Source organism: Mirounga leonina, unplaced genomic scaffold, assembly GCF_011800145.1.
Source record: "Mirounga leonina isolate KUSES-001 unplaced genomic scaffold, KU_Mleo_1.0 Mir_165, whole genome shotgun sequence".
NCBI lineage: Eukaryota > Metazoa > Chordata > Mammalia > Carnivora > Phocidae > Mirounga > Mirounga leonina.
The window spans coordinates 67,062,853-67,079,311 of record NW_023270415.1 but is presented as its reverse complement, the minus strand read 5'-3'; positions in this window follow the sequence as shown (position 1 = coordinate 67,079,311).

The following is a 16,459-nucleotide window of genomic DNA, read 5'->3' as shown; positions in this document are numbered from 1 at the left end:
AGACGACTCACAAATTTTATATCTCCAGCCCAGGCTACATTTCTGAGCTCTTCACTCTTATCACCAATGGTCTACTTGACGTCTCATCTTAGAGGTCTCAGTAACACCTCAAAACCAAAATGTCAAAAGTGAAAATCTGTTTCTCACTTTCTTCTCCCATATAGACATACAAACACAAAATAAACCTGTTCCTCTTCCAATATTCTCTCCCAACCATCCATTCAGTTCTGCAGAGGCCCAGAAGTCCTTTTTGTCACCTCCCTTTTCCCTCACCTCCCGTATACAATCCATAAGCCTCATCTGCTGTGTACTTCACACAGGATTCTCAAATCCAGATACTTCTCCCAACCACCTGCGCCACCGTAAATTCAGACAACTATCACCCTCACCTGAAGGATTTCAGGAGCACACTAACAATCCTACAGATGACCATCATTGCCCCTTCTCATCCAATCTCCTCACTGAGTCCAGAGTGATCTCTTCCATAGATAAATTTGAATCTGTCACCTTTCTTCACCTAGTCAAAGCCTGTTCATCCTTTAGATTTCAGCTCATACATCACTTCCTCACAAAAGCTTTCCACACCCTTCCTGACAGGGTCAAATCCCTGTTATGTGCTCTTCTAGCACCACGTTTCTCTCCACAAAAGTAGCCTAACTTATGACTGCAACTTTATTTTTATTTGCATGATTGTTATTTTATTTTGCCTTCCCAAACAAATGTCAAGCTCCATGAAGGCAGAGTTCGTCCCTGTTTTTGCTCACCACTCTATTTTAGAACCTAGCACAGTGTCTGACTCTAACAAATATTTGTTGAGAACCTCTTATGTGCCCGTTATTATATATTCTCAGGCACTGAGGATGTAACAGTACACAAAATAGTGTGGGGGAGACCATCAATGAGCAACACAACCACGTCTATTTATCTATATATCTATATCTATTTCTGTCTCTCTCTCTCATGCTGAGGAAGGTCTACTATTTTGGTTAAGCTGGTGATGAATGTTCTCTCAGATAAAGAGATATTTCAGTGGAAATCTGAAGGAAGAGAAAGTAAGAACCATCCAGTTATCTAAGGGAAGAACAATTAAGACAGAGGAACAATAAGGGAAAAGACCTTGAGATTCTTGACATGCTCAAGAAACAGTAAGGGGCAAAATAAATGAGATGAACAATGGTAGGAAATAGGGCAGAGAAGTCAGGCCCCATAGTCCATGACTGATGGACACAGAAATGTGTCACTCAGATTCCCTTTTAAGAAAAGACTTGTTGGGGTGCCTGGGTGGCTCAGTCAGTTAAGCGTCCGACTCTTGATTTCAGCTCAGGTCATGATCTCAAGGTCATGAGATTGAGCCCAGCGTGGAGCTTGTTTAAGATTCTCTCTTTCCCTCTCCCTCTGCCTTATCTCTCGCTCCGCCCCCCCCCCCAAAATAAATAAATAGAGAAGGCTGGTTGCCCAACTTCTGGGAGTGCTATGAGCAGAGAGCTCTCAGCTGTCAGCCCCCCTCAGGGATTGCCTCAGTTGTAGAGAACAGCCTCTCCCAAAGTCACACTCTTCCTGGGCAGCCCACAACAGTGACTGATCAAGGCAGAAGCATAAATGCCTGGATCTTTGCACCCAAAGCAGACAAATCTTACGAACAATTTTAGCTCCTAAGTTCTCGGTGGGGTGGGTAGGAGAAGCTGTGGTCAGCGCCCCCCAGTCCTAGGCAAACCTTTCCTTCTGCTCAGGCCTGAGTTCTTGCCCTCCCTTCCACATCTGAGACTGGATTCAAGAATGAATAAATGAGTGAATTTGCCCTCAGATCATCTTATATTATAGTAGGCTGTGTAGATATCTAGATATAGCAGGTGAGCTGAGCACAGAATCCTGTCTCATTCTTACATCCCAAGCACATAGGACATAGTAGGAGTCAATGGATATTGAATGCTTAATAAACTCCTAGCTGCAAGTTCTGGAAGGCAATGGGGGTATATCCTATTGTGAAGCTGGAAAAATTCATCAAGTCCTTTCATTCCTTCTTCCATTTCCCTTGTTTCTTTTATTCTTTCATGCATTTATTCAACCCATATTTATGTCACCTGCTGTTGACTTCCTGACGGGCCCCCCTGCGCAGGAGTTGGGATAGCTTTGCCCTCGCCCCTGGCTGGCTGTTTGCAGGCATCGGTGTCACTGAGAATAACAGTTGCAGCTGTCTTTATATGGGTTCTCTGGGAGTGTTTTCAGCTTCACATTACAGATTACCTTACTTGCAGTTGTTTAAACCATAAAGACTTTATTATTCACTTAAGAAATATCTAAAGTGGGCAGTACTGGGATAGATTGAGCCGCCCCAAAATTCTCCCGCGTCTCAGAGAGGGAGGGGCTTGGTACTTACTGTAAACTGAATTACGTCCCCTCAAAATTCATATGTCAAAGCCCTAACCTTCATTGTGATGGTGTTTGGCCTGTGGGAGGCAATTACGTTTAGAGGTGGTCATGAGAGTGGGGCCCTTATCATGGGGTTATTAGTACCCTTATAAGAGTAGACAAAGATTTTGCTCCGTCTCTCCACTTGTGAGGACACAGTCAGAAGGTGGCCGTCCACAAGCCAGGCAGAGAGCTCTCACCAGAAGCGCACCATGCTGAAGCCCTGATCTGACTTCCAGGCTCCAGACCTATTAGAAAATGTGTGTCGTTTAAGCCACCCCAGCCTGTGGCATTTTGTGATGGCATTCTGTTACTTGAGCAGACCGATACAGTACTGAGCTGACGATGTGACCATAACAGCTTGCACAAAATTGTCAGTTATCTGGTTTTATTCTTTGCAGGGATATTTGCATTTCAAAAGAGAAGGGGGTTAGAATGGTGGCATCCCTAATTGGCGGGTGGGGCAGAGCCATGTGGTGAGCAGCCCTGTGATGTCCTAATCAGCACATTCTTTGCCTCACGTATAAGATTTACGACCCTTTACAAAGAAATTTGGATTTCCCCAAGCCTCAGGTGATACCCACCTTCCCCAGAGTTCTGAGGGTTATTTTGATGACTTTCAGTGGTGGGCTTTCTGGTGCTTTCAGCAGATCTCTAGCTCCTTTTCTTCTCTTCATCATCCCCCCTTTCCAATTCTCCCTCTATTACTTGGGCGGGGGGCGGGGCATACAGAAAATTGCTACTGCAACAATCATTAATCCATGGAACCTTGTGACTGATTCAACACCTCCAGGGTGCAGTCCAACAGAGCAGAAACTTGGCTGAGCGAGAAAGTATGGACTGGCACAGAGCACCAAAGGTATCAGGAGTCCAAGAGCCATCCATCCCCAACGCAGAGGATTGCTTGGGTTGAAACTGATACTGAGGAGATCCTAACATCTTTTTTGAAGGTGTGTGAGTGGCTGGGTGTGGAGGTTGGGAGGGGAAAGAAATGTCCAGGATGATTGGATTCTGGTGCTACAGCAAGGCAAGGAGATCAACAGAGCGGAGCCTAGATGGTGCCTCTCTCATAATAGCGTGGGAGGGCTCTTTCCTTAGTCCTAGAAAATGCTCACAATTCTAAACTGTGTCAGCAGGTGGCCCCAGAGGCAGCTGTTTGGAGGGATTGTCGCAAAATCTAAGTGACTGCAGAGTGACTGAATCCTGTATAATCTTGGAGTCTTGACGCAAACACAAAGTGATATTTGTACCAATTAGGTTTAACCAGAATAAACCTGGGTGTAATGGAGGATTATGAGGGATTATGGCTTCTCTCTAATGTGAACCATTTGTAATTAATTAGCACAGAGGAAGAGAGACTATTGTCCCACATGCCAAATACCACTCTCCAGGATTTTAGGGGTCACTTCTCCTTGGCCACAGATTTTCTCTAAGGTTCATTGTCTTCAAATGTCCTCATCTTGGCATCCACTTTGCAGTAAGTCAATCTTCCTCCAGAAGGAAAAATCAAGGCTAGGCAGAACTCATTCCTGGCTAGAGAGAAGAATTCTAGTTCTTGGGGCTAGGTCTAGTTCTTGGAGTCACAGCGCCCGCGAAACCTACAAAACTGGCCTCAAATTATACAGGAACTTTGGAAATTTGAGGTTTGGTAGGGGTGTTGAGGAAAAATGAAGAGTTGTGGAAATATCTATAAATTTTAATTGCCTTTCAACAATATTAAGTCAAATGATAGCATGTATGGAAGGTTCATATTACTATGCTTGTCCCTGTAACTACTCAGTACATGGGGCTAGTATTAATATGAAAATCACATGCAAAAAGACTTCCTGGTTAATGTGTTTCATATCATAACTGCAGCTTGACAGGGGGGTCATGCTCTATTTTTGTCTTTTCTTTTACTTGTTTTTTTTTTTTAATTTATTTTTTTGACAGAGAGACACATAGCGAGAGCAGGAACACAAGCAGGGGGAGTGGGAGAGGGAGAAGCAGGCTTCCCGCAGAGCAGGGAGTCGATGTGGGACTCGATCCCAGGACCCTGGGATCATGACCCGAGCCGAAGGCAGACGCTTAACGACTGAGCCACCCAGGCGCCCTGTCTTTTCTTTTAAATATTTTATTTATTTGAGGGGTTGAGGGGCAGTGGGAGAGGGAGAAAGAGAATCCCAAGCAGACTCTGCACTGAGCGTGGAGCCTGATGTGGGGCTCGATCTCACAAACCTGAGATCATGACCTGAACTGAAATCAAGAGTCAGATGCTTAACCGACAGAGCCACTGAGGCGCCCCTGTATTTTCTTTTATCTAGAACTCATCTTTCAGTTCCCCTGCGTCTCTTCTTCCCTCTAAATTTCTCATTAAATCTTCTTACATTAGATCTCAGAACAGAATGTGACTGATTTTTATGATATTCATTTGTGAAAAATGTATTCCATCTAGGCAGGCAATATATAAATTACAGCTTTGAGTTGATCTGCCCGTCCCTGGTCACATATTGCTTTGGGCTAGCATGCTCTGAAAGAGAGATGGTATTATCAACTTTACCTAATGATATAACAAATGCATTGGATTTCCACTGGAGTCAGTTCATAAATCACTTTTCTCAGAGAACCATCTTAGCTGTCATCAAAAAATGATAGCCAAAATTGACAGACAAACAGGCCTTTGTAAGTATTTAAAGTAAATGTGTAAATTCTCAAGGTTGTAGAACATTAGAACAGGAAGTCGTCTTAGAGTTCTAGGACACATTTGAGAATATGTGGGGACTTTCTGATTATCTTTGGGTCCCTTTGATTAATGCTACCAGTAGTTAGTGGGCAAGTACTCTGTACTGAATGTATCCCCCTCAGATTTCACATATGAAGTCCTAACCCCACAATTTGACTGTATTTGGAAACAATACAATAGTAAGGAACTTTAAGGGCCTTTAGGGAAGTAATTCATGTTACATGAGGTCATACGAATGGGGCCCTAAATCCAATAGGACTGATCTCCTTATAAGAAGAGGAAGAGATACTAGGGATGCACAGGCACTGAGAAAAGGCAGAAAGACAACCATCCACAAGCCAAAGAGAGAGGCCTCAGGAGAAACCAAACCTGTTGACACCTTGGTCCTGGACTTCCAGTCTCCAGAACTGTGAGAAATAAATGTGTGATGTTTAAACACCCCAGTCTGTGATATTTTGTTACAGAAGCTCTGGCAAACTAAGACAGCAAGTAACAGGAATGTTGAGTGGCCTACAAAGTGTAGGATGGCAGATTCTGCACACTAAAAAATTGTCCTGTCCCAAATGCCCATACCATCCTCTAGAGAAACACCAGTGTGGTCCCAACTCTCCCTATTCTGGATGACCCTATTAGATTTTTCATTGAGGGAAGGTACCATATCTTATTTACCTTTGTTCTGCAAAGACCTAGCATAGTGTCTGGTACCCAGTAGGAGCTTAGCAATTGTGAGGGTGTGATATCTTTAAAGTTTTGTTTTATTTTTTTAAGATTTTATTTATTTATTTGTTAGAGAGAGAGCACAATTGGGGGAGCAGCAGACAGAGGGAGAAGCAGGCTTGATCCCAGGACACTGGGATCATGACCTGAGCTGAAGGCAGACGCTTAACCAACTGAGCCACCCAGGCGCCCCCTGCTTTTAAATTTTTCATGTGCTTATATGCAGTTTACCTTTTGTCTCAGTTCACCTGAGTCATTTAACTGCTTGGGGGGTTATCATTTGTTACTGAGGCGCTGCCAAGAGACAGACTGGGGTAATATTTTGCTGTTGACATTCAAAAATAAGATTTTGCTGCAAGACAATCTGGCATTCTTTGCCAAGCTCTTGTCTTGAGAGAGGATTATTTAAAGTCCCTTCACATATGAAGGGTCTGCTTTGGGGCTCAAAGAGCTTTTCCTGTGGGGGTTCCCGGAAGAAGACAAAGCCCTTTGGCGGAAGGTGGGGAGCTTTAGATTTAGAAAAGTAACACTGGGAGCAGGAAGCTAGTGCCCCCCATCTCCCTTCCCCAGCCACCCTGTCTAGAAATTGTACCGTAGTCACTTATGGTTACCTGACATTCCGTTTTATACTTGTTTGTTTCTTTGTTTATTGTCTTTCTCTTTGACTAGTGTGTCAGTTCTAGGAGGCAGTGTTTTGTCTATATAATCACTGCTATATTCAGGCATCTACTACAGTACCCGGTAGTTCAATAAATATGTACTGAATGAATGAATGAGTTTTCTTTTTTCTTCTCTCCTTTCCACAGAAGAAGAAATAATTTAATTTGAGAGGATATCTTTAAAACTTTTGAACTCATTTACTGGATTTCCTCTACTTGCAGAGGAAACCCTAAGAACTGGCTTCATAAATTCACATCCTGGAAGATCTAAGGACGGGCCCATCGCTGACTCACTGCTCATTGTTCCGCACTCCAAGTTTGCTTCCTTTGAATTCCTTCGCAGAGTTTATGGGGTGACAAATGATATCTCTAGTGGCCTTGGGCCACTGATTGTTCAGAAAGTGCATAGAGAAAATAGGACTGATTCCCTGGGTGCCTGCCTGTTTCTGGCAAGCAAACCTGGGAAGGTGTCACATGGACAGTGGTGACCCCTTCTCAGTCGTGGGTTTCATGGGCACTAGGGCTCAGAGGAGCTGCCCCAAGAAGCATGTCATGTCGCTGAAGGAAGTCATACCTCCTTGCCGGTTATCTCTGTGGGAAGTGGATATGGGTGAAAAGGTGAAGACAGGATTCTGCATTAGAAAACAAGTCCAGTGGGAAATCCAGTGCATTCAGGTCACTGAGACTTAGCAATCGGCGTTGGGACTTTTCTTTGCCATGAAAGAATAATAGTCCAAGGAAACACCAGTGTTGAGTGACCAAGAATGCGCATCTTCACAAAGGATTGGGACCATTAGGTTCTTTGTTTATCAGGATCCAGAAAGATCAACCACATTCCTTTGGGATAAATTACATGGTGATTCTTTATTAGGGTGGGAAAGGGAAGGAGGGAGAAAGAATCCACGAAGAGCGTGGTACTTTATAGTATGACATCTGCATACTGTCAAGTTCAAGTTCAACAAGTCATTTGTTACCTGTGACAGTCTCTATTCTAAAATGGAGTCTCATCTAGTATTTTGCTGTTTCCTTATAGAATTAACAGATTCTAAAGCCAGTTTGGAAATAGAGGTGTCATCCAATCTTCTTTTGTGGATGAAAAACTGAGAAGCAGAAACATTAAGTAACTCAGACGGGTTAACTTGCAGCCCAGGTGTGATTTATGTCTTGACTTCATTTTAGTAGAAAACAAATACATATTTTATGAAAGAAAAATTTCACTGTCTGTTTTCAGGGGACTAATTAATGTAGTTATATAATATTCTAATTAACTTGGAAAGATAATAAGGTCGCTGTAGCACCAGTGTGACATTTTTCAACACTTACAAATGTTACTGGCTTTTGATAGAAACTTAACCACTGTTGAAATTTCTTTGCTATGAAAGCATTTTGCTAATAAATACATATATTGGGTAAAGACAGAGACTAAAATTAAACAATGCCACTGTTCTCACTATAAGCTAGGGAAACTAACAAATATATATCAGGGAGTTTTTGTGCCCCATGGTGTCCTCCTGTCATGAAATTGTCCAGAATATTTTCAGGTTTACGTATTTTTACTCCTTTTCATGAATATTATTTATAAAATGTGTGACTACATGTAATTTAATTTTTATATTTTGTATGACTTTTCCATAAATAAATTTTAAAATTAGAAAAAAAAAAAGAATAAAATGGAGTCTCTTCATCTGCATAAAGGAAAAACCGCCTAGGAAGCTATTAGATAATAGTATGAAATAATGGGCTCCTAATCTATACTGTCATCATAAAAAGAGTTTTCATATGCTGAGTGGTACAAAGGTGACCAAGGACTTCCCTGCCAATATGTCACTTATTTCTCATCACATGTCTGTGAAAAGAACAGAGCAGGAACCATGCCCATTTTGCAGACAGGAAAACTGAGGATCCGAGAGGGGTAGTGAGTTGCCTAAGCCCATAGAACCAGTGGTGGAGTTGGGTTTTTCATTTTTATTTTTTTAAAGATTTATTTAGAGAAAGAGAGAGCATGTGAGTGAGTGGAGTGAGGGTGGGGGGAGTAGAGGGAGAGGAAGACAAGCAGACCCCCTGCTGAGCGGGGACCCGATGCAGGGCTAGATCCCAGGACGCTGAGACCATGACTGAGCCAAAATCAAGAGTCAGACGCCCAACTGACTGAGCCACCCAGGCACCCCTGGAGTCGGGTTTTTTAAAGCCCTGGTCTTCCAGCCCCCATTCTCAATATGTCTTTCACTACATTTGGATGCAGCACTCCACGGTGGGTCACCAATAGAGTGACCATGTGATTTATCACCCAAACCAGGACACTGGAGAGTGAAAGAGGCTCTGTGAATAATTATTCTGAGACAATAACTGGAAACCAGGACTGTCTCAGGAATACTTGGATAAACGGTCACCTTAATCATTGGGCAGAAGCAGAGGTGACAGGACACTGCCCTGCTCCTCTTTCTTTGGCAGAAGACATCAATCTTCATCTCTTTTTTTTGAAAGTGAGTGACTTTTCAGTCCTCAGCAGCACAGTTCAATAAACAGACCTGGTTGGGTCAAGTAATGAGGAGCCAGTTCTCTACTTTGGTCCACCATGTTTGATCAGTTTGGACGCCAAAGCTCAGGAAATATGGCCAGTACTTGGAAGATGCAATCAAGAATAAAGAAAGGAGGGGCACCTGGCTGGCTCCGTTGGGGGAGCATGCGACTCTTGTTCTCGGGGTTGTGAGTTTGAGCCCCACATTGGGTGTAGAGATTACTTAAAAATAAAATCTTAAAAAAAAAAGAGGAGCGCCTGCGCCTGGGTGACTCATTTGATTAAGCGTCTGCCTTTGGCTCAGGTCATGATCCCAGGGTCCTGGGATCAAGCCCTGCGTTGGGCTCCCTGCTCCATGGAGAGCCTGCTTCTCCCTCTCTCTCTGCCCCTCCCCCCTGCTCGTGCGCGCTCTCTCTCTCTCTCTCTCTCGCTCACTCACTCTTGCTCACTTGCTCTCACTCGCTCACTCTCATTCTATCTCAAATAAAATCTTTAAAAAAACAGTAAAGTAATGAAAGATGAAGTAGCTTCTGTAGGACAAAGAGTAGGAGGCTGATGAGAACAGTCAGGAAGGACAGCCGGGCAACTCATGATCTGACAGCTGAGCAGCAAGCAGCTTGGGTGTCATTATGAGTGTTCATGTGTTTCTGCTGGGGAAGGCAGATTCTTTCATGGGAATAAGGCCATGAGGCTTCCTAGAAGGGTAGAGTCTGCCCCATCTGGCTGGCTAGATTATTTGTTTCCTGGTCCCTGCTGATATCTCAGTGGTCCCTACGATATCTGTTACTGCAAGAGCTTACTTCTGGATAGAGCTACTCATGCAAACGTGCATGATAACAATGAATAGTAATTACATTTCTAATAATAGCACATTTCCTTTGCAGAATGCACTTATCATTTTTAATGTTCTTACCACTGTCTTGTGTTCATACATGTAAAGTTCTTAAATCAGTATCTGCCATGTAATAAGTGTGTTTTCTATTATTACTTCTTTTGATTCTCACAACACCCTACAAACTAGATTAAACAGATATGACAGAAAAGAAAACAAAGCATGCTTTGCCTCCGTTTATTTTCCATTGTTAACCAGCCTATCTATTTCAAAAGCATGACCCTGGTCAGAATTCTTTGAGTTCCCCTGAGGATATCTTCAAACCTATGATCTTAAATTCAGCCTGTAAGTCTGGACTCCCTCCTGGTCCATGCCACTTGGTTATTTGGTTAACACTTGGAATCTTGAAGCAAGTACACCTGTCCGCAAAAGCTCATCAGCATCCTAAGGCAACCGTGTGGCCCGGGTGATTGGTTGTGTCTGTGTGTGCTGTATCCCGTCTAGCTCACTCTCCATCACCAGCGCAGTAAGGCGATGTCCCGTCATAGGAGTCACCTCTGAGTCCACTCTATACAGCTGTGTTTGCAAGGGCACCAAAGGAGGCAAAGGCATCTGTCAGAGTACATTTTTGCTGCACTTCCAAAAAACGCTCAATGAACGAGGAAAGAATCGGCCTCTTTCAGTCACATGGCAGGGCATGGCAGCGAGGGTGGAGAAGTGAAATCAATATAAAAGCAAATTGAAGTTGTTTCTAGGGTACATGTAGACAGTTTGCCAAAGTCTAGTCTTTAGAACAAAAGAAGAATAAAAGGGAAAGATTACTGTGGGTTCGCCCATTGAGAAAGGTCAGATCTGAGTAGGGACAAGCCACATGGTGCCAGCCCAAGGTCAAAGCCATTTGAGAATTAGATGTGGAAACCAAAATAGTGGGTGCTTTTGTTTGATTCTGATGCAGTTACAAGGTTGGTGACATCTTGTTGGGAACTTCTCTGGAAAGGCCCAGTCCTGGAGACTGGAGGTGAACCTTTGCTGGCGTATTAGGGTTCTCCAGAGAAACAGAGCCAATAGGAGACAACAGGGGGAGGGGAGGGAGGTAAAGAGATTTATTATAAGGAATTTGGTCATGCAATTATAAAGGCTGACAAGTCCCAAGGTCTGCAGGAGAAACAACGCTTACTTCTAGCCTGAGTCCAAAAGCCTAAAACCTAAGAGCCAAACTTTCAGTTTGAGTCCAAGACAGGAAAAAACACCAGGGTCCTAGTTCAAGGCTATCAGGCGGGAAAATTCTCTCTACTCAGGGGAGGATCAGCTTTTTTGGTCCAGTCAGGCCTTCAACTGTTTGGATGAAGCTCACCCCCATTAAGGAAGGCAATCTGCTCACTCAGTCTACGGATTTAAATGTTAATCTCGTCCAGAAACAGCCTCACAGAAACACCCATAATCATGTTTGACCAAATGTCTAGGCACCATGCGGCCCAGAAATGATGAAGAGTCATCCAGCAACGGCTGGAAGCAGATGTCCATGACCTTGGTGCACATATAAGGAGATGTTCAGCTAGCCAAGGGCTCTGGTGGAGTGCTAGAACTCAGGGAAGACATAAAGGAAATTAAGACCGTGCATCAGCCCACCAGGGGAATCGACACAGCCAGAGAGTATTACTGGTGTTTCTGGACTGAGAGCTCTTCCTACATCTGGCTGTTTAGAAAGCACATCTCAGGCACAGGTTGTGTTTACCGCTAAAACAATTTAAAAAATCTAAGAAAAGAAACTACGACCAGAATTCCATCAGGATCCTAGCAAGTATTGTTTCTTCATTGTCTCTCCCAATTTTTATTCATTTATGTACAGGTTTTCATAGAGTGGTGTTATATGTTGAATATGTGTTATACTTGACCAAAGGCAAATTTGCCCCGCCCAGGGGACATTTGGTAATGTGTGGAGACATTTTTGGTTGCCAAGACCAAGCAGGGGGGCATACTACTAGCCTGCTGGTGGGAGCCAGGGTGCTGCTAAGTATCCCACAATGCACAGGACAAACCCCGCTGGCGACAGAGAACTATCTGATCCAAACCGCAGCACTAAAGGTTGAGAAACCAAGTACTAACCAACAAGTTAGAGAAACCAACAACTAATTTTACTTCCTATACAGTGTTCATTATTATTGCATGTCTTTGAATTAGGCTCATGTGTTAGGTTGTTGGCACTGAATTATGGACACTGAATGAAACTTATGAATGCATAATATTCCATTGAGTTGATGTGAAATTTCCAAAACTATCCCTGTATTGTTGACCATTAAGGTTGAGAGGTTTTGCTACTAAATATAGCAGTACAATGAACATTTTGAAAATACCTGGATTTGAAATATTTGTTTTGGATTAATTCCCACTTGTGAGATAGAAGGTCCACTGCAGAAAAGGAGACTGGTAATGTTTTGTGTATATGCTTTAGGTTCTTGGGAACAGGGACTTGCCTCATTTAATCCCGAAAACTTAATTCAGTGCCTTGCCTATGCTGAATCTCAGTAAGTGTTCATTTAATATAAATTTTTATTATGTTAAGGGAGTATTCCTCAAGATCCAGTTTACTAAGGATTTAAAAACTAGGATGATCATATTTTTTCTCCTGTGATCTGTGAAACATACTTTATTAAGATTAACAAATTTTCTAATGTTTTATTATCCTTGTATTCTTGGAATTAATCCTACTTGATCATGAATATAAAAAATTGATAAACTTGAGCTTAATTAGTATTTCATCTAAGTTTTATTCCCCAAAGAGATTAATTTATAATTCTATTTTTTATGCTGCCTTTGCCTAGGCATGGCCTAAGGGAGGAGGATGGTGGCAAAATGTCCACAGAGAGAGTGGGGAAGTCACAGAGGAAGCAGAGGGAAAATCACATGGAGAGGTAAATGTACAGAAAAAAAAAAAAAACAATAAATCATAGCTTCAACACATGGCTTCCCTTTCTGGTATCTTTAAAGAGAGCACAGAACTAGTTGGAAAAAAGTATGATGCCAGACTAACATAAATCTCTTTTAAGTAAATAAATGAACAAATGAATAAATAGCCTTCCATCCTTGGAGAATTTATTCAATGCTTTTACATACATCAATTATTTGATAAATATTTACTAAGCACCTATCACAACCAGCCATTGTGTTGGATGCTATAGATATCATGGTGAATAATTTATTCTATCTAGTGGAAACAGCCAGGTCTTGGAAGGTATGCTTTGAGCAATGCTACTCTTAAAGTGCTGGGGAAAAAGAAGTGATTTCTTTAATTATGAATTTAACATACGCTTAGTACAAAAAAAGAAAGAGAAAAACACCAAGAAGTTTATATATATTCATAGTTCCATTACCATTCAAATATAGCAATTGTCTTGTGTATAAATGTGTAACAAACAACCCCCAAACAGTGGTTCACGCAATTTATTCATTTCTTTCAGAGTTCTGGGCCTGATGTGCTCAGTGGCAATTCTCACTAGAAGCGTCTCAGATGGTGACATTCAGAGAGCATCTTTCTACACAACCACCCTGCGTGCCTAACATGGGCTTCCTCGGGCATGGTAGTTTCTGGGCGCTCAGACTTCTTAGGTAGTAGTTGGCTTCTCTCAGAGCCAGCGTTCTAAGAGACCCAGGCAGAAGCTAAAAGGCTTCTTAGGACCTAGCTTCTGAAGTCACATAGCATGACTTCAGTAGCATTTTGTTGCTCGCAGCAGTCGTAAGTCAGGCCACATTCAAGGGAGCACAGGAACAGGCTGCACTTCTGGCTTGTGTACATAGGGCAGAAGGAATTCATGGTGGTCAGCCGTGTTGGAGACCAGCTACCACAATTGCTCTTCATCATCCTACAGCTTGTCAATAATTATTCTACATAACCAAAATATAAGCATGAAAGTCAGGATATTGACATTGATAATTATGACTATCTAGTTCACAGAACTCACTCAAGTTTTGTCAGTGATTCCAACAGAAGAATCACACACTGTGTTGAGCTATCAAGGCACTCTTTAGTCTCCTTTAGCTTGAACAGTTCTTTCCTTGACGTTCATGACCTTGACACCCTTGAAGATTACAGGCAAGTTAGTATGTAGGACATACATAAGCCTCTGCGTTATGAGTGGGGCTACGTAGAAACAGGAAGCCCCAGGCCTCTGTTGCATTCATTTGGAATTTAGCCTGTGCAACAGGTCTTTGGGAGGGTCAAAAAATGCTGGTGGCCTGATCCTTCAGAGAAAATACAGAAGTCCTTGACTAGGAGCACCATCAAGATCCTATTAACTCGCCATAGTATCTCCTTCTTACCTCCATTCCTGTCCTGACCCCACCTTTTACTTGGCCATGACAAGAGCCTCCTACCTTTGTTCCTGCTGATTCCTCACCAACAACTCAGTTAACTCACTTCCTTAAAAACTCACTCAAGGGTCTTCCAGAAGGTGTGCAGTCTCAGTCTTCATTGATCACTCTTCAACCTTGTTCTTGATGTTTCACCTCTATTGTTAGGTGTTCCAACGTCCAGCAGCACAGAGGATGCAATTATTGTTGGGGGCATACCATGTGTCAGGCCCTGTGTTAAGTGCCTCCCATGTTCTAGCTGATTTGCTCCTCACCACCCTATAAATTTGGTACTTTCCTCATTTTACAGATAATGAAATGGGAGCTTAGAAAAGTAAAATACATAGGCCGCTGTTTTACAGCTAGAAAGCGGGAGGCTGGATTAAACTGGATGAGAACATAGGGTCTTTGGCCCTGATGTTGTTGGCATGTACATGGGACAACAGGACCATACATGTGCAACAATTAGCAAAAGATGTAAGATGTGTTCAACTGCTTTGTTTTCCTAATTTTATTATGGCTTATTTTTTTTCCTCTCTCCAAATTATAACTGTCTCCAGAGCAAAGACTGCATTTTTCCATTAATTTTATGTTTTAGAACACTTAATGCTCTGCTGGGCATAAAATGAGCCCCCAGTAAATTGGTGTGAGGGGACTGTGAGCAGAGAGACTCAATACTTATGGACGAAATAGAAGGTCTGAAATGTCAAGACCGGTTCAGGTTCCACTAAATGCCAGCCAGAGAGAGGATCTGAAATTCAGAAGGGAGGTAACTCACTCAAGATCACACAGTTCGTTAGGAACACACTGGGCAGAAACCAGTCCCCCAAACTCCCTGCCCATCAGACCTTCCCCAGAGCCCACTGCCTGCTTAGGTCAGCACAGCACACACGGTGTCCACCCCATAGTTTTCTAGCCCATGGGACTCCCTCACCCCAAAATATACTGCTTTTCTCTTTCTAGCTCTTACTTACACTTAGCTCAAAAGTCATTTCTTAGAAGTCTGGCCAGAACCCTCTAGTCTGGTTGAGATGCTCCTCTTGTCTATTTTTCTTTCTTCTACCAAAGCATCCTGCAGGGATCACCCTTACTTGCCTGTCTTCCCATTAGATTAGAAACTCTTTGAAGGCAGGAACCATGGCTCGTTTGACTTGGTGAAATTACTTCCCAACACAGCATCTGGCACATGGCCTTCTAATATGGATGCTTAATAAATGAATGCTGCAGTCCAGGTAAACCAGTGTGTGACAGAAAGGTCAGGGTCAACAATGGCTTCTTGAAACAAAAGGCAATCGACGTGAAATGGTGAGTTCAGTTACCCAACTGGTGGCAGGTGAAATAACACAATATGTTCCTTTGTTTTACAAATATTTGAGGGCCCCCACGTGCACTGTTTGCTTCTGCGGAGACAAGAGTGAGTGGGACAGACACAGTCTTTGCCTTCATATGGAGTCTCCCACTTAGCGGTGGAGGTAGACAATCAAGATGAGACAAACACATGAATAAGCAAGATAGTTTCTGAGAGTGGTTAAGTGCTTTGAAGAAAACAAAAGAGGGGAATATGATAAAGAATGGAATGGCTGGGATAAGGGAGTCCCCCTTTAGAGAAAGTGATCCAGGAAGACCTTTCTGAAGAGGTGACATTTCAGCTGAGACCCACAAGATGAGAAGGAGCCAGCTTTATAGATGGGGGTGTTCTAAGGAGAAGGACTAGCCAGTGCAACGCTCCTGAGGTAGAGAGACTTGGAGCTGTTCAAAGCATAGCAAGAGGACCAGACTGGGTTAGAGCACAGAATGTACAGGAAAGTGATAGAGATGAGGCTGGAGAAGCAGAGCCCAGATCATGGAGGACCCAGAGGTCCGGGTAAAAAGCCGGAGGTACTCTAATCACAATGGGATGGCAAGGGAGGGTTTTGCAGGGAGGGGTGGTGGGGTCAGGGGTAGGGGTCTTTAGCTCCCAGCTCCCTCTCAAATGTTGACTGGAAGTCCCACTGGGGACTATAGGACTCAACCTTGAAGGGGCAGACTCACCCACCGTTCACTCTTCTGACCTCCCACCCGAGAAAATCTTTTCAACGTACAAATCAGAATGTATCACCCTTACCCCCGACCCCAAGAGCCCCTCCTTGCATACTTTTACATGTAATTCTATCCATTTAGTCCTATAGGCAGACCCTTTATCACAGCATTCTGTGGCTCAACCGTTTCAAATGTAGTGAATTGCATTGCCTAAATAACACTGCTACATCTCTTAC